Here is a 21,437-nt window from a genome sequence, read left to right on the forward strand (position 1 = left end):
TCTTGAGGGAATACAACAATGTAACAGACACATTCCCTCCACATAATGAGCTTACAGTCTAGAGAGGGAGACAGACATTAATATAAATAAATTAACTGCAGATATGTACATAAGCGCTGTATTCTTAAGACCCTACTTCTAATATAATAGTATGCAAGGTTCCCCAGTGCATATCAGAGGCTTGGTTCCAGCAGCCAGGTTCGCCGGGAAGATCTGTGGCAGCGTCTGGGCCGATCTCTGTCTTCGTGACTTTCTCTGTTCACTGCCTGCCTGATGGGATCCCACTCTCCTTCCAGTTCTTTCCACAAAACCTGCCTCCTCCCACCCTGGAAAATTATTTCTGCTTCACCTTTCCTGCTCAGAATTTCTGGGCTGGGCTGAGCTGAAACCTCTGGGTCAATGGAACACGAGTGAACAGGCGGAAATGGGTGATTATCCAGGTAATCTGATCAAGCTAAATAACCTGTTGGGATGATTCAGATCACAAATCCCTACTTTTTCCTCCATAACAAGAAAGGGGAAGAGATTGCCTTTCTTATCTAGCTAGTTGTCCCAACTCTCTCCAATACCCTTCCTGGAGCGGCAGATCCCAAAGATCTTTAAACTCTCACTGGGGCCCTGTGAAACTGGAGTCTTTCACAGCTTTAGCATTGTTAGGTTTCATTCATCATGATGATGCCTATTTATTGATTTGTTTTCTTTCATTCCTGTCCTTCCCAGACACTACTAATTTTGCCCTTCTACTACAACCCAGCCTGCACACATCGCTCCTCTAATGCTAATGTATTCATTGTACCTCGATCTTGTCTATCTCTCCACTGGTCTCTTGCCTATATCCTCCTACCACTAGCCTGGAACACCCTCCCTTTTCATATTTGACAGACAATTTCCCTCCCTTCAAAGCCTTCTTGAAGCCTGACTAAGCCCTCTTTTCCTTTTCTTCACACCCTTTTGTGTCACCTTGACTTACTCCCTTTATTCATCCCCTCTTTCAGCCCCAGATCATTAAGTACTGATCTGTCTTTTTTATTTATTTATAGTAATGTCTGTCTCACCCTCTAGACTGTAAGATCACTATGGGCAGGGAGTGTTTCTGTTTATTGTTATATTGCACTCTCCCAAGCATTTAATAGTGTTCTGCACTCAGTAAGCTCTCAATAAATACAATTGACTGAGTGACTGACTGACATGGACTATGTTCAACCTGATTACCTTGTATCAACCTCAGCAGCAGCAGGAAATGGTTAAAAAATAGTTGGATTAAGACTTTGAGACCTGGTACAGGAAGGAGGAGTCCCAGAGAGCCTCAGGTTTGGGGTTTGACAATCACCCCACAGGAGAATTTGCCCTCATGTCCCACAACTGGTAGCATCATCAAAACTCACTTTTCTAAAATATATGTCAGGAAGGATTGACCCCTTAGAGTTTCACAAGAATGAATCCTCAAGTCCTCAGAGTTAACCACACCATTTTTCAGAGCTCTCCAGGGCCAAAGCCCCTAACTTTGGTCCATCATGAGGATCTGTTCCGGGAGCCACCTGGGTTCAAACCGCTTCCTTTGCAGCTTGTGTGGTCCCTGGCCCCTCCACCCCCTCGACCACCCCTAGCTTGTGAACCCCTAGAAAGAGAGAGTATCAATATAAAACCAGGACTTCTGGGTCACTTGGTGAACCACTGTGATGTGTTGCACTTTTTGGTTCAAAAGGACTGAACCACGGACTGCTTCAGGTCCGACGTTTCAAACTAAATATGTCCAGAACAGAACTCTTCTTCTTCCCACTCAAGCCCTTTCCTCCCTCTACTTTTCCCTTCTTCCTGTCTCAGAAAGCTGTAACCAGAGTGAGAAGCAACATGGCCTAGTGGAAAGATCACGGGCCTAGGAATCACAGGGCCTGGATTCTAATCTCTCCTCTACCACTTGCCTGCTGTATAACCGTGGGCAAGTCACTTAACTTATCTATGCCTCAGTTTCCTCAACTGTGAAATGTGGATTCAATACTTGGGCTCTGAGCTCCTTGTGGGACAGCCTGATTAACTTGTATCTTCCCCAGAACTTAGAAGAGTGCTTGACACTTAGTGAGAACTTAATAAATTCCATGAAAAAAAGGCATATCCTCAACTCATGTTTTCAAGTCAACTTGCATATTCAGTCTATCACTATATCCTGTTACAAAATCTCTAGAATCTTCTTCTCCAACTGAACTGCAGCCATGCTGATCCAAACACTTATTTTCTGTCGTGACCACTGCATCAGCCTCCTGCTGACCTCTCTGCCTCCAGTTTCTTCTCTGTTCAGGCAATATTTCACTCTGCTGCCCAGGTTGCTTTTCTAAAAAGTCACTCTCTGCATGCCTCTGCTCTTCAAAAAGCTCCAGTGGTTGCCCTACCCCTATCACATCAAACAGAAACCCCTTACCATTGACTTTATTGTAGTCAGTCAGCTATCCCCGTCTTCCCTTACTTCGGTCCTCTCCCGCTGCAGTTTGCTCCTTAACACCAACCTACTCACGGTAACTCGATCTCATCTCTCACGCCAGTGATCCTATGCTCACATCCTCCCTCCAGGTTGGAACTTCCTCCCCCTTCATTTCCAACATTCCCCCCAATCTTCACATTTTTTTTATGGTATTTATTTGTTAAGGGTTCACTCTCTGCCAGGCACTGTTCTAAGTGGTGAGGTAAATACCAGGTATCCAGGTTGGACATAGTCCAGGTCAGTCAGTCATTCAGTCAATCGTATTTATGGAGCACTTACTGTGGGCAGAGCACCATACGAAGTATTTGGACTTGGGAGAGTGCAGTATAATAATAAGCCAAATGGGGCTCAGAGTCTTAATCCCCCTTTTACAGATGAGGAAACTGAGGCACAGAGAAGCTAAGTGACTTGTTCAAGGTCACACAGCAGACAAGTGGTGGGCTCAGTGTTAGAACCCAGGTCCTTCTGTCTCCCAAGCCTTGCTCTATCCACTAGGTCATGTTGCTTCTAATTTAGCCCTACTAAAACCATATCTCTTCTAAAAGGACTTCCCTGTCTAACCACTCATTTCCTCACCATATTCACCCTCCCTTCTACGTCCTCTATGCAGTTGGTTCTGCATTTTGATTATCACTCCAAACAAGCTCCACAGCACTTTATGTACATACCCTAAGCAGTGTGGCTTAATAATAATAATGTTGGCATTTGTGAAGCGCTTACTATGTGCAGACCACTGTTCTAAGCGCTGGGGTAGATACAGGGTAATCAGGTTGTCCCATGTGAGACTCACAGTTAACCCCGATTTTACAGATGAGGGAACTGAGGCACAGAGAAGTTAAGTGACTCGCCCACAGTCACACAGCTGACGAGTGGCAGGGCCAGGATTCGAACCCATCACCCCTGACTCCCAAGCCTGGGCTCTTTCCACTGAGCGACGCTGCTTCTCTGTATAGCATGCAAGCCCGGGAGTCTGAAGTCATGGGTTCAAATCCTGGCTCCACTATGTGTTTGTTGTGTGACCTTGAGCAAATCACTTCACTTTCTGAGCCTCAGTTACCTCATCTGTAAAATGAGGATTATTCATAATAATAATAATAATGATAATATTAACGATGGTATTTGTTAAGCACCTACTGTGTACCAAGCACTGTTCTAAGTGCTGGGGTAGATACAAGGGTTATCAGGTTGTCCCACATGGGGCTTACAGTCTTTATCCCCATTTTACAGATGACGTAACTGAGGCACAGAGAATTCATTCATTCAGTAGTATTTATTGAGCGCTTACTATGTGCAGAGCACTGTGCAGAGCTTGGAATGAACAAATCGACAACAGATAGAGACAGTCCCTGCCATTTGATGGGCTTACAGTCTAATCAGACTGAAGAGTGAGAGCACCATGTGGGATAGGGACTATGTCCAACTTGATTACCTTGTATCTACCCCAGCTCTTAGAACAGTGCTAGGCACATAGTAAGTGCTTAACAAGTACCATAATTTTTATTATTATTACATTATCATTATTATATCCTTATACTCCTCCTCTTCCCCTTTCTGTAATTTATTTCAATGCCTGTCTCCCTGGTTAGATGGTAAGCTCCTTGAGTCAAGAATACTGTCTATCAACTCAATTGTATTGTCCTCTCCCAAGTGCTTAGTACAGTGGTCTGCACATAATAAGCGCTTAATAAATACCATTGATGATGATGAGGATGATGATGAAAATGATGCTCTGCAAGCAGCAAGCTTAACTCAGTAAATACAAGTGACTGATTGGCACCTCAAAACCTCGTGAATACAGGACAGCACATGCGGGGTACGTTGAGAGTGTTTGGCTGAAGATCCAAATTCTCCCAAAGCTCTAGAACCTGGCTGGAGTGTGTTTTTCTCTCTTCTTCTCATAAAAAATACTATATCTACTAGTAATGTATGTTTAGAACACTATAACAGAATTGCATCTGGGCATGGTAGTAAAGAGATTACTTTTTATGCACGCTTTTATTTTAATGGTATTTGTTAAAAATTTACTATGTGCCTGGCACTGTACTAAGCACTGGGATAGATTCAAATTAACCAGGTTGGACACATTTCCTGTCCTACATCGGGCTCACAATCTTAATCCCCATTTCACAGATGAGGCAATTAATAATAATAATAATTGTGGCATTTGCAGCGTGGCTCAGTGGCAAGAGCGTGGCTCAGTCAGAGGTCATGGGTTCGAATCCCGGCTCTGCCCCTTGTCTGCTGTGTGACCTTGGGCAAGTCACTTCACTTCTCTGTGCCTCAGTTACCTCATCTGTAAAATGGGGATTAAGAGTGTGAGCCCCACGTGGGACAACCAGATTCCCCTGTGTCTACCCCAGCGCTTAGAACAGTGCTCTGCACATAGTAAGCGCTTAACAAATACCAACATTATTATAGAGAAGCAGCATGGCTCTGTGGAAAGAGCCCGGGTTTGGGAGTCAGAAGTCACGGGTTCAAATCCCGGCTCTGCCACTTGTCATCTGTGTGACTGTGGGCAAGTCACTTAACTTCTCTGTGCCTCAGTTCCCTCATCTGTAAAATGGGGATTAACTGTGAGCCTCACGTGGGACAACCTGATTACCGTGTATCTCCCCCAGCGCTTAGAACAGTGCTCTGCACATAGTAAGCGCTTAACAAATACCAGCATTATTATTATTATTATTTACTATGTGCCAGACACTGTTCTATGCACTGGGGCAGATACAAGCTAATCAGGTTGGACACAATCTATGCCCCACATGGGGCTCACAGTCTTAATCCCCATTTTAGGGGTGAGGTAACTGAGACATAGAGAAGTTAAGTGACTTGACCAAGGTCACCCAGCAGACAAGTGGTAGAGCTGGGACTAGAACCCAGGACCGTCTGGCTTCCAGGCCTATGCTCTATCCAGTAGGCCAGGCTGTTTTTCTCTGTACATTTGTTCATATGCTTACTTACTAGTATATTTCAAAGTCACTGTGTAAATGAATGTGCGCCTATAGGCATATACTCACTAATGAAGAAGAGAAAATTGGCCTGATATTTAGGTGTGAGGGAGAGAACCTGGTCAAAACTGATAAATTATTCATCTCCTGTTCTGCAGCACAACTACTATCAGGTAATGATCTGTAATTATTAATAAATAATTTAGCACTTAATAGCTTTGAAATGAAATGCTTAATTGCATCACAACATAATTAATGAAATTAGCTGCTGTGTATGAAATGAGAGAATTTTTCCTCATCCTTTCTTTTTATACCCTATTTACTCCAAACATTAGCTGATTTTTGAGGTGAAGGGAGTTTGTGTGTGTGTGTGTGTGTGTGTGTGTGCAAGTTTGTGTTTGTATGTTGTTCTGATACATGAATGGAGAAGCAGTGCAGCTTAGTGGAAAGAGCACAGACCTGGGAATCAGAAGACCTGGGTTCCAATATTGGACCTGCCACTTGCCTGCTGGGTGACCTCGGACAAGTCACTTAATTCTTCTGGGTCGCAATTTCCTCATTCGTAAAATGGAGATTCAATGTCTATTCTCCCTCCTACTTAGAGTACAAGCCTTATGTGAGAAAGAGACTGTGTGTATCCAGTCTGATTAACTTGTCTCTACCCCAGCACTTAGAACAATACTTGACACATGCAAGCACTTAACCAATATGATAACAATAATAGAAATAATACAACTAACCTGAGCAATAGGGGTTCCAGCATTAGATCACCACCCCAGCTCCCTCCCTGGACAGTGATCTCATTCCTCCCTGCCCTCTCCTGAACTCATCCTTCTTGCCTGCACTTCCACATGGTGAAAGCCAATCCTGCCTTCTCTCTCTCGCATGGAAGACGAACTCCCCACCCAGTGACGTTGTGCGGGTCCCAGGATTCCCTCTCATCTGCCAGAGCCCTTATGGGAAGTGAAGAGTAAGCCCTGGCTGTACCATGAATCAGTTGTATCCTGACTCAACCATGATATATGATCAATGGTAAATGGTCAGTGGTAAATGGCGACGCCACCTCTCAGGATCACATCTGGAGAGTTTCCAGTACTCTACCAGTCTCGGCTATGGGAGGGCGAGTCAAGAAGAGGCTTACCCATTCCATTCCTAGGTTGGGCAGTGGCTAGCGAGTGAGAGGCAATCTGCTACAAGTCAAAACTCACCTCACTGGTCAGTAGCGACATGGGAGAGAGTCAAGGGTGGAGAATCAAGTTTGCTGTGCGGAAGGAGGCAATGGGAAACCACTTCCATATTTTTACCAAGAAAACTCTATGGATACACTACCAGAATGATTGCAGATGGAGGTGGAGTGTTCTGGGAGAGATGTGTCTATGGAGTCGTTATGGGTCAGAGATGACTTGACAGCATAAGACAAATGGCAAAGCCTTATTTCCCCCATTCCCTCTCCCTTCTGGGTCACCCTTGCACTTGGATCTGTACCCTTTAAGCACTTGTTATTCACCCCCTCAGCCTTACAGCACTTAGATTCATATCCCTCTTTTATTTTAAGTTCCTTTTGGGAAGGAAACATGTCTACCAACCCTGTTACATTGTACTCTTCCAAGCACTTAGTAGAGTGCTCTGAACTAAGAATTTAATAAATATCACTGATTGATTAATTAATTGATGCCTCTCGTGTGTGTCTTTAGAATCAATAATATTTATGGAACACTTACTGTAGGCAGAGGACTGTACTAGGCACTTTGGAGAATACAAAGTATAGTAGACCCCACCTTCGTGGATTTTACAAACTAGCGGGACACCTAATCTGCTCCTAAATGTCTCCATGATGTAGTTTTTATGTTCATTATTTTCTCTTATTTCCTTCCACCATTTTTCAGTTTTACTGAACTGTGGGAAGTCACACTGGTTAGACTACAAGGGAACTGCTTTATACATCACATAAGATACGTTAGATGCAGACAGCAAGGCATCAAACTTTCCCTAGTGCTCTGAAAGAGTTAATAATAATAATAATAGAGAAGCAGCGTGGCTCAGTGGAAAGAGCACGGGCTTTGGAATCAGGGCTCATGAGTTTGAATCCCAGCTCTGCCACTTGTCGGCTGTGTGACTGTGGGCAAGTCACTTAACTTCTCTGTGCCTCAGTTCCCTCATCTGTAAAATGGGGATAAGACTGTGAGCCCCACGTGGGACAACCTGATTCCCCTGTGTCTACCCCAGCGCTTAGAACAGTGCTCGGCACATAGTAAGCGCTTAACAAATACCAACATTATTATTATTATTATTTGTTAAGCGCTTACTATGTGCAGAGCACTATTCTAAGTGCTGGGGTAGATACAGGGTAATGAGCGTGAAGCAGCGTGGCTCAGCGGAAAGAGCCCGGGCGTGGGAGTCAGAGTTCGAATCCCGGCTCTGCCACTTGTCAGCTGTGTGACTTTGGGCAAGTCACTTAACTTCTCTGTGCCTCAGTTACCTCATCTGTAAAATGGGGATTAACTGTGAGCCTCACGTGGGTCAACCTGATTACCCTGTATCTACCCCAGTGCTTAGAACAGTGCTCTGCACATAGTAAGCGCTTAACAAATACCAACATTATTATTATTATTATTATTAATCAGGTTGTCCCACGTGAGGCTCACAGTTAATCCCCATTTTCCAGATGAGGTAACCCAGGCACAGAGAAGTTAAGTGACTTGCCCACAGTCACACAGCTGACAAGTGGTGGAGCTGGGATGTCTCTCCCAAAATGCCTAGCCTCTTACTAGGCATAACTTTAGACCCTGGGAACAATTGGCCTCAGTAATGTTACAAAAACAAATCCGTTCAGCATGCACAGGATAGGGCACCACTTAGAACGCAGCAACGAATACAGTCTCTGTCTTGGGAATTTATGACCCCATAACGTTTTGCCTTTGCCCACTGCTCTTCAGATCCTGTAGAATAGTCCTGACTATTGCAGAATTCTGGGGCCCGCTAGCACTGCTCCTCTCACATGTCCCAGAAAAGATGAGGCAGGGTTTCCTGGGCTAACCTGTGAATGGTAGTAGAAAAAGAATGTCCACTCAGGACCTGCTGACCCTATCTAGTTCTTACCAACCCTGGCAATTGAGATTAAGAGAGGAAAGAAGAGCCAGAGGATGTGGGTTCTAGTCCGATCTCCACTACTTGCCTGCTGTATGACCTGGGACAACTCACTTAACTTCTCTGGACCTCAGTTTCCTCCTCTATAAAATGGCAATTCAACACTCATTCTCCCTTTCTCTTAGATTGTAAACCTCAAGTGAGTCAGGGTCTGTGTCCAACCTAATTATCTCGTATCTCTCTCAGCGCTTAGCACAGTGCTTGGCAAATGGTAACTGCTTGACTAATACCAATATCCAATTGAATATTATTATTATTAGCAGTAGTAGAACTACTATAACTATTACTGCTACTAAACTGAGAAGCCATGTGGCTTTGTGGAAAGAGCATGGATATGGGAGTCAGAGGGCCTGGGTTCTAATCCCATTTCCACCAATTGTCTGCTGTGTGACTTTGGGCAAGTGACTTAATTTATCTGCACCTCTGTTACCTCATCTTTAAAATGGGGATTAAGACTGCGAGCTCTATATAGGACAGAGACTTTGTCCACCCTGATCATCCTGTGTCTACCTCAGTGGTTGGTACAATGCCTGGCACATAGTAAGGGCCTAAAAAGATACTAGTGGTAGTATTAAATTATCCCATAATCAGGGCCATCTCCACCACTCCATTAACTAGAGCTGCTGGCAAAAAATAAAATGCTTGGTTAGCGTTTCTACTCCTGGCATGTCTCCTGTCCACCCTTTGTTGAAGGTACTAATGAAGGGAAAATAAAAGAAGGAGCCAAAGGCCTGGTTAATCTGTATACTGGGCACTCATACCTTGGATAACTGAAAGTGGAATATAGTTCAGCCCCGGCCCTCAAGTCACACCGATTCTAGTCATGAGTGTAAACTCTCCATGAACACAATCAATTGATTGATGGATTAAGTTAGTAATATGTGCGGGGCTATAATCTTCCTTCATATCCCTACCAGGAGACCACCTGGAGCCAGGATGCTGTCCCTTTTGAAGTGTCAGCCACTATCCAGCCACATTTCCCTATGGACCAGGATGTGAAAGTGAAGCGAGTAGCCTAGTGAAACCATGAGGACATTATGTGTGGGAGGAATGTAAACGACTGAAGTAGAATCCAGCCAGGAAAACTGGAGTTAACAACATCCCTCTGCTTCTGAAAATTACAGGGGCTGGGAGGGAGAATTGAATCAGCAATAAAGCATTTACTCCAGGAGGCCTGTTGTGAGAAGAGAGACAATGACAAGCTGGGAGATGGGGTTAAAAGACCAACCACCATCCCAGTAGAGTCCTGGAAATTGAAGAAGAGAATGTTCACTGGGCTGGAACTGCCTGTGTAAAAGCAGCATGGCCTAGAGGCTAGAGCCTGGGAGTCAAAGGGCCCGAGTTCTAATCCCAGCTCTTCCACTTGCCTGCTGTTTGCCTGCTGTTTGACAATAAAGGCACTTCACTTCTCTGAGTCTCAGTTTCCTCTCCTGTAAAATGGGCATTTGATACCTGTTCTCCCTCCCTCTTAAACTGTGAGCCCCCTGTAAGACAGGGACTGTGTCTTATCTCTTTATATTATATCAACACTGGCGCTTAGTACAGTGCTTGGCACATAGTAAGTGCATACTAAGCACCACTGTTGTGAAAATATCACTTTTCCCCCATGATACAGAAGAAGTGGGTGTTGGGGCAGGGGAAGGAAGATGGGGAGTGAGCCACCTACAAGAATCCACCCTTCCTGGAACCCCAAATGGCCTCTTTGGATGCTCAGACTGGCCCAACTTCCAATAGTCTGTATCTCTGACTTTTAATGATTAGAGGAAAAATAAACAAAAAACAATAAAAGGAAATGGAGATGAAGAGGGAAGAAATTCAATTATTCATTTTATGCCCACCGAGAAACACATCTCACTTCCTCAAGTGCAATTAAGAGCCCTGAGATTTGGTTTGGACTCTTTACAACCCAGAGCTCCTGTCCCAGCTCTGCGGGAGCACATAAGAGACAGATTGCAGCTCGGACTTTATCGCTCTGCCTGGCTCTCACAGAAGCCGCCCTTTTCCCTTTATTATGGCTGAAGCCCAGCTTCTGTTTCTGAAGACCCAAAGCAACCCTGGTATCACCGGGGGGACAAGATTTCCAAGTGTTTTCCCGGTGGCCCCGGCCCGCCTGGGGCTACCTGGGACCACCTGGCCCTGCAGCGAAGAGGTTCTGTTCGGCCCATCAGAAGGCAGCAGAGCCATCAGGTGTTTATAAACCTGGGGTCGGCGGTGTGGCCCACGACGAGGAGCATTTTATTAGGCAATCATATATTTTCATTAGTGATGGTGATGAAGCATTTAGGTTTTATGGGGTGTTTTAATGTTTCATTTTGCTGCAACTCTTTATCGTTGCACTAGCCCATTCCCAGCTGAGGCGGGCCCCTCTCTCCTTACTTGGGTTCAGATTGCTCCCAGCAGGATCACCTTTCTCCCGGATCCAAGCCATGACTTGGCTTCCCATCTGCCTCTGCCGATGAATGGTGTCTGTCAATCTGTCAGTGGTGAATCCTGCTCGTGATTTTATTGTCCGTGTTATATAAACTGAGCACTCCAGAGTACTGCCAGGGAAGTGATGTAAGCGACCGAGGCATGATTTCGACACCTAGCGCTACATATATAATTGTCAGCTGGTGACCCCAGGGAGGAGCTGTTTAGTAGCCCGACGGGTTGGAGAAGAGTAGCACATTCAAACCCGTGGTGGTAAGGGAGTTGGCTAACTCACACTCAAGTTCCAACTCCAGGGTGGCCCATGGAAGAGTTGAGCTTGTCTTCCTCTAGATCGATCAATCAATCATATTTACTGAGCACTTACTGAGTACAGACTACTGTAATAATAATAATGATGATGGTATTTTTTAAGAGCTTACTATGTGCCAAGCACTGTACACTGAGCACTTGGGAGAGAACAATATAACAGAGTTGGTAGACATGTTCTCTGCCCACATCCAGTCTAGAGGGGGAGACAGATATTAATGTAAATGAATAAATTATAGAAATGTATATAAGTCTTGTGGGGCTGAGGGTGGGGTAAATAAAGGACACAAATCCAAGTGCGAGGGTAAAGAGGTGGGAGCCATTTTCTCCACTCAAGGGTGCAGCCTGGTGGGGAGGCTGGGTTGATGGGGTGATGAAAAGCAGATTGACCCCTGCAGGGTCTAAGGCTGAACAGAAGCAGGAGAGAATCCCATGCTCCAGCAGTTTTCCCTCTAGCGGGAGAAGGCAGCCATAAAACTAGCCTTTTCTCACCCTGTCATTTGTTTGCCTTTCAAACACTAACTCTTGGAATCAGAGGAACAGGACGGCCTATTGGATAGGTTCTGAAAGTCATCAGCACCTGGATTCTAATTCCAACTCCTCCACTTGTCCTCTGTATGATCTTGAGAAAGTCACTTAACTTCTCTGGCCTCAGTTACCTCATGTAGTGATTAAGACTGCAAATCCCATGTAAGATATGGACTTTGTCCAACCTGATTAGCTTGTATCTAACCCCGTGTTTAGAACAGTGCCTGACACACAGTAAGCGCTTAACAAATACCATTAAAAAAAGCCACATTGGTCGGGTTGGATGAAGAGCTGTGGAGAGGGCACCGAGCAGGAAATGTCCAGGCTCATGTGTAAAGGAGATGTGAAGTTGGATGGCTGGAAACTGGTAATTCAGTTCAAACATTTGGCTGTTCTGGTAACCCCCCCAACAGTGTTACTGGCCTCGTTGTAGAGGCCTCTCTACCTCCAAATTTCTGTAGATGCTCAAGAGTGGGATCCTGTTTCTCCATTTGAGTCTTGAGGGCTTCTTCCCTTAATTTTTGCTCTTTTTCCCCTTTGGGGCAGGGGGTTTAATGAGGAAGGGGCAGTTATATTAAAAATATGCTACATTTATAAAGCTTATTGCTTTGGTTTCCTCCAATCATGTATCAAGGGAATGTCTTTTTGACCTAGAAGATGGCACACAGGAGTGATGTAAGCAATGGTTGGAGGAAGAGGAAGAGGAGGAGAAGGAGGAGGAGAAAAAAGAGGAGGAGGAGGAGGAGGAGGAAGTAAATTTGGGGAAAACAGCATGGCCTAAAGGAAAGAGCCCAGGCCAGGGAGTCAGAGGACCTGGATTCTAACCTTGGGACTGCACTTGCCTCTGTGTTACCTTGGGCCCATCACTTAACTTCTCTGTGCCTCAGTTTCCTCAATTATAAAATGGGAATTCAATACCTGTCTTTCTTCCTACTTAGACTGTGAGCCCTGTGTGGAATAGGAACTAAATTCCATCTGATTAACTTGTATCTACCCGAGGGCGTAGAACAGTGCTTGACACATAGAAAGTGTTTAACAAATACCATTTTATTATGATTTATAAGGTGGGGGGAAGAAAAGAGGGAGGAGGAGCAGAAGGAGAAGGAGGAAGCAGGAAACAGAGAAGCAGCATGGTTTGGTGGATAGAGCACGGGCCTGTGAATCAGGAGAGCCTGGGTTCTAATCCTGGCTCTACCACCTGTCTTCTGGGTGACTTTGGGCAAGTCACTAAACTTCTCTGTACCTCAGTTACCTCATCTGTAAACTGGGGATTAAAACTCTGAGCCCCATGTGGGATATGGACTGTGTCCAACCTGATTAGCTTGTATCTACCCCAGCACTCAGTTCAATGGCTGGCACATAGTAAGCGCTGAACATATACCATAAAAAAGAGGAGGAACAGGAGGAGTAGGAAGGCATTACTTTCTACTTCTAACACTGTCCACACTCCGGCATTACAGACTCAACTTTTCTCTCACCATTTTCACCAGCCAGAGTTGATGGCAATGCTGCCATCCAGGGGAAAGCCATTAGAAAAAGCAGTGCAAAATCCCCAAAGGCTTGGGAGGGGCTGGGGGTGGTGGTGATGGAGTGGGGCTCTCTTGGCAGCTTGGGGAGTCAAACTCTATTTGTAGCCCGGGATCATCAATAATAAATCAACTGCCAGTTGTGGTGCTAACTTGATCTTGGATTTGTACGTTACTATCTCACTTATTCACTGGCCTGTTTCCCTCTTTCCCACCCCGCATGGCTCATCACTTATTTACAGAGCTTTTCTGTGCTTATCCCGTAGCCACAGCAAGAAGAGAAGGCACCTGCATCACACTTATGGCCTGTGCCAGCTACTTTAAAGACACTCACCCGGCCTCCTCTGGTGTAGGGGAATGAGGTAGGCATATGTAGAGTGTGTGTACGTGTGTATGTGTGATGTGTATGTGTGTGTCTGTGTGCAGGTGGACATCTGTTTATTGTTTATTTGCATTTTCTGTCTCTTTCAAAAAAGCAGCACTACTAATGATTGAGAAACGGATGTCATTCAGTCCATACTCTCTTTCAGGAGATAATAGCCAGTCCTAAGCTAACCAGTGGAAGGACAGCTAAGGATATAACAGAGTTTTTCATGAGTCTTATCAAGCTCAGGACATATGCCCATAAGCCTTGAAGATAGAGCAAACTCAGAGTCCTTTCTATGGCAACCTGTGTGGGCCTTCGGGTGTTTAGTATTATATTTACCTTTTGGCTTATGGTTATTTTCTGATGTTCAACCCATCACATTTTCCCTCCCTCAGTCCACTGCGTTTGAACTAAGCCAAGGTTGAAAGGGAATCAGGTCGGTAGAAAATGCAAAGAATCTGCCCTCCCTCCCCTCAAACTCTTTTCTTTCTCCAGACTCCTGATGGGCAAACTGAATTTGTGGAGTTGATGGAATTGAATGTGCTTATTTTTCGTCCGTTCCTGTTACCAAGATCGCCTCCTCCTCCATTCTTCTCCCATGTCCCCGAAACTGCTAATACTACCAATAGTAGTAAGTTCACTGTAGGCAGAAAATGTGGCAGTCCCTGCCCATGGGGAGTTTACACTTCCTAGTCATTGGATTTTTCATTCATTCAGTAGTATTTATTGAGTGCTTACTATGTGCAGAGCACTGTACTAAGTGCTTGGAATGTACAAATCGGTAACAGATAGAGACAGTCCCTGCCCTTTGACGGGCTTACAGTCTAATCGGGGGAGACAGACAGACAAGAACAATAGCAATAAATAGAATCAAGGGGATGAACATCTCATTAAAACAACAGCAAATAAATAGAATCAAGAGCAAATACATAGAATCACGGAATAGAAGAAATAATTTTTCTGTGCTAATGGGGTCTACCTTCTGTGGGCAGTGACCCTTCCAGAACCCTGAAGCTGTTCATGCAGCTATGGACATTAAAAACTTTCCTACACAAAACTCTTCTGAACAGAGGTTGTGGTATCATTTCCAAAGCAATCTCTGTATTCTATAAAAACTGACTTAAGGGTTTGCTGTAACATTCTGCTTCATGCTAACTTCAGAACCTCTTGTCAAAATCTACAGTGAGCATCCTTACTTAATGCCACTCCGCACCTCCAAATCTTTCCCTCTTGTATCACTAGCACGGTATAGGCACTGAATTACGACAATTTTTGTCGATGCTCTATTTACTTCCCACATTTTTTTTTCAGCTGGGGGCAATGATATGAGATGGGCAGTTTCACTTTTTTTTTTCCTTCTCAGCTAAATTTCCAAGCAATTTCAAGGGTGCATAGGACATAACCGTGGATATTATAGGCTTGAAATGGCAGTACATATGCAAACTAGCAGGGAGCATCAGTACAAGACAATTTACAATTCGATAATGTCCTGCATGCAAAACATTCACCACAGGCTCTTTTCCAAGAGAGTCAATCATATGCTAAAGAGCATACAGAAAAGTGCAGTTTAGATTTCTGGAGAGAGATGGGAACTCAATGTCAGGAAGGGAAGGTTGGGGTAAGATAATAATGTGAAGCGATGGAAGAGTCACCCGTTCTGAAGACAAGGGGCTAAAAGGTCAGATTAAAAGGGAAGATCCCAAGTAACCCAGGGAGTAGGAAGAATGAATTACGGTGTGGTGGGATAGGGGGACTTCTGACAGACAAGAGGAAGATCCCAAATCAATCAATCACTCCTGTCTCCAGACCTGCAATCCCTGGACTCATCCCAGGCAAGGGTTTCCAACCTTCGTGAGAAGCAGTACTGCTGAATCTCAGACTCTTCCCTGAGGAGAGGGAAGAGGAAAAGGAGGAGGAGAAGGAGAGGAAAAGAAGAAGAAGAAAAGGAGGAGGAGGAAAAGGAAGAGGAGAAGGAAGAGGAGGAGCAGGAGGAGGAGGAGGAGGGGAGAGGAGAATAGGGGTATTTGTTAAGCACTTACTATGTGTCAATCCCTTTTCTAAGCACAGGGTTAGATGCAAAATGATCAGGTTAGACACAGTCTGTGTCCCACGTGGGGCTTAAAATTTAAGGGAAAGGGAGAGCAGGTATTGAAACTCCATTTTACAGATGAGGAAACTGTGGCATAGTGGTGAAGTGACTTCCCCAAAATCACACAGCAGGCAAGTGGCAGAACTGGCATTAGAACCCAGTTCTTCGGACTCCTAAACCTATGCTCTTTCCACAGGCCATCCAAATAATTTTGAACCACCAAACATAAATGCATATAGCATTTAGTTCTTAAAATACCCCTCGATTCCCATCCTCTCCCTTTCCCTTGAATGAAGTCCTGACTATCACCTAGCTGGAAATCCTTTTGTGTGGACTGAAATCATTTCAGCTGGAGACAGATGGGTGGCCATCATTCCTATTGCTAATGGCAGATTCCTTGTCTCCTCCTGGTGGGTGTGTCTCGTGGGAAGTGTTTGGGAAAGGCATTCGGAAACATGGTGCAAAATCTATGAAGTTGTAGAGCTTTTTGGGATTGCACATTCAGCTGTTCAGCCTGGGTCAGAATGGGTCTTCTTCTAAATGCGTCACCATCATCATCATTATCATCGCCATCAATGGTATTTATTGAGTGCTTACAATGTGCAGAGCACCGTACTAACTGCTTGGGAGAGTATAATAAAACAGAGTTGGTAGACATGTTCCCTGTCCACAGTGAGCTTACAGTTTTAGAGCCTTTGCTGTTTTGTTCTTCAGATTTCACCAGCCAATTTAGGGTGACACCAGCAAGGCTTGGCAGCTCTAAGGTCACTGTTGTGCAGGGAATGCGCCTACTGACTATGTTACATTGTATGCTCTCAAGTGCTTAGCACAACACTCAGCACAGAGAAAGCACTCAACAAATGCCACTGATTCACTGATTGACTGTGACTGTGATACTGAGGAATGTAAATTCGTTGTGGCCAAGAAATGGCAATAAATACAATTCATTCAATTATATTTATTAAGTGCTTACTGTGTGGAGAACACTGTACTAAGCACTTGGAATGTACAATTCGGCAACAGATAGAGACAATCCCTGTCGAACAACGGGCTCACAGTCTAAAAGGGAGAGAGAGAGAAGAGCAAAACAAAACAAGTAGACAGGCATCAATATAGATAAATAGAATCATAGATATATACACATCATTAATAAAATAGAGAAATAATATATACAAATTCATTGTCATATTTATTGAGCGCTTACTCTGACCAAAGCACTGTAGTAAGCACTTGGAAAAGTACAATATAAAAATAGACATATTCCCTGCTCACAATGAATTTACAGTCTAGAGAAATGTGTCTGTTATGTTGTCCTAATCTATTTCATGGGTTCTAATCCCGGATCTGCCACTTGTCTACTGTTTGATCCCGGGCAGATCACTCCACTTCTAGGGGCCTCGGTTGACTCATCTGTAAAATGAGGATTGAGATTATGACACCCACTGGGGGCAGGGACTGTGTCCGACTCGATTTGCTTGTATTCACCCCAGCGCTTAATACAGTGCCTGGTACATAGTAAGCATTTAACAAATACCATCACTATTTTCATTATTTTTACTGTTATATCACACTCTCCCAAGCGCATAATAAACACTGTGCACACGGTAAGCGCTCAATAAATATGATTGACTGGCTGACTGACTAATGTACCATCAGCAGCCTACCTCCTCTATCCTGAAGTGACCTGGGAAATATTATTAGTGTTAACATCAGTGAAATACCAGGGTTTCTTCCTTGCTATTTTTCTCACCATTCCATCTCCACAGGGGTGGCTTGGAAAATAAATGAAGCTAAAGAAAGTCTCAAAAATAATCAAACATGTTGTCTCCCAGTGCCTTGTCCTGCTCATTAACTTATTGTTGATATTCATTAATCCAATGTAAAACTGTAATTAAAAATAATCTCCTTTCCTGGGAGAAGAAGGGAGGTGGAGGGGGGGAAGGGAAACAGACAGCAAATGTGCTGATTACCGTAGTCAGAGCATATTTGAAGCAATTTGCTTTTCTTTTCTTTTTTAATTTCCCTCTCTTGATGGGAAAACAGCAAGCTTTAGCACATTCAAAGCAAAATATTTAACCATTTGAACATTCCAAATTGGAACCAGTAAGAAGTTGTGGGCTGGAGAAATAAATGGATAAGCTGAAAATAATGATGCTATTGATAAGTCTTTATTATTGTGCCAAGGGAAGTGCTAAGAACTGGGCTAAAAGCAAAATAATGAAGTCAGACACAGTCCCTATCCCCTACAGGGCTCACAGTCTAATAGGGAGGAAGAGTAGATGTTTTATCACCACTTGACATGTGAGGAAACTGAGGTACAGAGTCGTTAAATCTCCAGTAGTTTTAAAAAAAATTCCTCAGAAATCTCCAGTAGTTACTCATTCCTCTTTGCAGTCAAGGAGACTACTGGTTCTGAGTCTCTCAATCAGCTTCTCCCTCCTACCTATCCCCTCTCTTCTCCCATAGCACTTGTCACCCTCTTCATATTTCTTTCAGACAAATCAATTCACTGCTGCTCATTCTTCATTCATTCATTCAATCACATTTATTGAGCACTTACTGTGTGCAGAGCACTGTACTAAGCACTTGGAAAGTACATTTCAGCAATACAGACAATCTCTGCCCACACCAGACTTACAGTCTAGAAGCCAGGCTTTTCTGTCTCCTCTGCAAACAATTCCAGCCCTTTCTACTTCCCAGGAATGCCTACCCCCTTGAAATCCAACAGGCCACTGCTCTCCTCATCTTCAAAGCCTTTCTGAAATCACAGCTCTTCCAGGAAGCCTTCCCTGTTTCACCTCCAGTCTCCCCAGGTTCTATCTTCTTAACTGCCACTTCACCATTTCTACACTAACTAAACACTGATGTATTCACAACTGCCCTTAGAATGTAAGTGCGTATCTTAAATACCCCATTACTTAAGCACCCTTTTCTACTATACCCTTTTCCTTTTTGCTCATCTGTAAATGAATAATAATAGCATCTACCAGGTATTTACTATGTGTAGTATGCAATAGAATAGATACAAGATAATTAGATACCACACAGTTCCTATCTCCTGGGGCTCATAGCCCAAGAAGTAAGGAAGCAGAAGTTTAATCCCCACTTTTTAGATGAGGAAACTGAGGTACAAATTAGTTAAGTTACTCACCCAAGATCACACAGGAGGCAAGGAGAAGATCCAGGATGATCTTTCTACTAGGCCACACTGCTTCTCAATTATTTCAGAATCTGCATCCCCCCTTGACTGAGTTGCCAGTTCCTTGAGGGCAGGGACTGTGTCTACTATTTCTATTGTATTCTCCCAAGTGTTTAGTGAGGTGTTTTGCACAAGGTAGACACTAGAAAGATAGTATTGACTGAGAACAAGGACAGTGGTAGAATTTCCATGTGTGCAGACCTTGGGGAAAGAAAAAGAACCATCCATCCTAGATATCGGTCATTCACCTGCCTTAAACGGGGGCTGATCCTGATTATCTCTCCGTGCTTAGTATAGTGCTTTTCATATAGTGAGCACTCAGTAAATATGACCGAATGAAAGACTGAATGAATGGCTGGGGAAGGGAAGATGGCAAAGAATAAACCCTCTTTCATTTCCCTCTGCTCCTTCCTTCCTCGCTGAGTCCTGCCTGCTGCCTTGTCACATATTTCAAGGCATCTGGAGTTGAACGAGCCTGTCGTAGTACTATTCCACCACTGGTCTTCCCCCATCGATTATGTCGTGAGGGCCACGCAGGGAACTGGTTGCCATGAAGTCCCCCTCCCCCACCAGCTCACTCTCAGTCCAACTGAAAGCTATTTGGCAGGATACCCTTGGAAGAATCCTCAGCCCAGGGGGCAAAGGCTATTTCTAAGAAGCAACTAAAGCCAACAGCCTAATTGAGCTGTGCTTTCCTTTCCTTGTCTTCCCCTATCAATGAATTACCACCCTGGCTGGTATTAACTGGAATGGCTAAATAGAGTTGCTTATTTTCCTGGCTGGTTTGGGAGGCCGATGCTGGTCACCAGTCCATTCAGGATGGCAGCTCTATTTCTCTAGCCCTGGAGCTCAGGCTCTAACCTGGTCCTGCCTCCCTCCCTTTCTCCCTTCCTCCTTTTGGGAGCAGTGCCGGATCAGCGTTTTTATTTTACGATGCCTGATTTATCCCTTCGCTGAAGCTTTCATTTCAAGTTGGAGAATGTTCAAAGTAAAGCTCACCCTGTTACAGACTTAATTGGACCATATTTCAGTCTCAGTGCATCTGTTCACTGTGGCTTCCTTATCTCAGGCCCATAAACTTTTATTAAGTTATATATCAGGAAATATATATATATATATATAATAGATATATGTACATATATGTGTATGTGTTTACATATACTTATATATGTACTGTGTACGTATGTAATGTGTGTGTGTGTGGGTGTGGGTGGGTGGGTGTGTGTGGATGGATGTGTGTGTGTCCTAATGTGTTTTGGTTTCTTTTGTAGGAGGGTCTGGAAACTGAGTATAAAGGCAAAGGACCCCAAGGGCGTTTAAATAGAGTTCCTTCCATTCTGCCCTCTTGGTTTAATCCAGAAAGGACACGGTCACATTAACCTCAATTTACTTAGCTGCACACTGCCAGAGCCAGGATTTTGTTAATTTCATTTATTGGGTTTATTGGGTTTATTGGTGTGCTTGATATGTTAATACTATACACATTAAGCCGCCCTCCCCCACCTCTGTCAAATCTGCTTTTCAATATTACAGCTCACTTTGGGAGACCTGGAATAATTTGAAAAATGTAAATACAATATCCTCTTCCTACCTCCAATCAATCTATTTGTAATAGAAATTTAAGTGAGTGAAAATGATCACTGACTCTTAGAAGAAACAAACACCTCTTCTATTAGAGTCCTAACTTGTTCTGCTCTGGGGTTGACTACCTTAGGTTGTTTAGGGGTATCTGCTAAGAACTTGGGGTTCCCTTCCCACCACATCCCCCACCCCCTAGACTCCAGATATTGTTTTTGTTGGCTGCTTCCTTTCCGTGTAATTTATTTTAATGTCCGTCTCCCCTGGCTAGATTGTAAACTCCCTGAGGACAAGAATTGCATCTACTGACTCTATTGTACTCTCCCAAGTGCTTAGTACAGTGTTCTTTACAAAGTAAGTGCTTAATAAATGCCTTTGATTGATTAACAATTGACTGATTGGTCAGCAGCAACAGCAGGAATGCCATGTAATCCCTAAGCACAGATATCCCAAACTTTTATAAGAATATAAGAATATCATAGTAGAGTGTACTGTAGAGAAAAACTGAAAGGAGAAGGGAAGCAGCCAGGAAACAATGGAAAAAGCTGGGAAACATCAGGGGCCACTCAGGGGAAGGAAAGAAACAGAATTTGAGGAAAAGAAAGAGGCAGGAAGTAGAGGGGGTGAGAGTGCTGAGGGACAGAAAGGAAAGAAGAGAAAAATGGATGGGACTAATTGTTGAGAACTAAGTGAGCTTAACCCAATTTTAGTGGGATGGTCAAGCTTTGGGGATGGACGGGAACTCTCACACTCAAAATATCTAAAAGTCCCATTAAGGGCAGAAGCGGCAGCTGGCCTGGCCTTTCCTGGACAGCGTTGGAAGCTTCAGATGTAGCTGTAAGTGGA

General features: G+C 44.1%; 1 long non-coding RNA gene and 1 other non-coding gene across 2 annotated transcripts in view; both read left to right on the plus strand.

Moving 5' to 3' along the window:
• The first annotated feature begins 6,481 nt into the window (after positions 1-6,481).
• LOC114812565 lies at positions 6,482-6,619 on the plus strand. The gene has a single exon (XR_003760216.1). It is a non-coding gene; the product is annotated as a small nucleolar RNA SNORA7 (small nucleolar RNA).
• Positions 6,620-13,641: 7,022 nt separating this feature from the next.
• LOC114812252 overlaps positions 13,642-21,437 on the plus strand; it is a 94,401-nt gene continuing 86,605 nt past the window's right edge. Inside the window, exon 1 of the long non-coding RNA XR_003759911.1 lies at positions 13,642-13,720. This is a non-coding gene — a long non-coding RNA (uncharacterized LOC114812252). The remainder of the gene's footprint in view (positions 13,721-21,437) is intronic.

Source organism: Ornithorhynchus anatinus, chromosome 5 (genome assembly GCF_004115215.2).
Source record: "Ornithorhynchus anatinus isolate Pmale09 chromosome 5, mOrnAna1.pri.v4, whole genome shotgun sequence".
NCBI lineage: Eukaryota > Metazoa > Chordata > Mammalia > Monotremata > Ornithorhynchidae > Ornithorhynchus > Ornithorhynchus anatinus.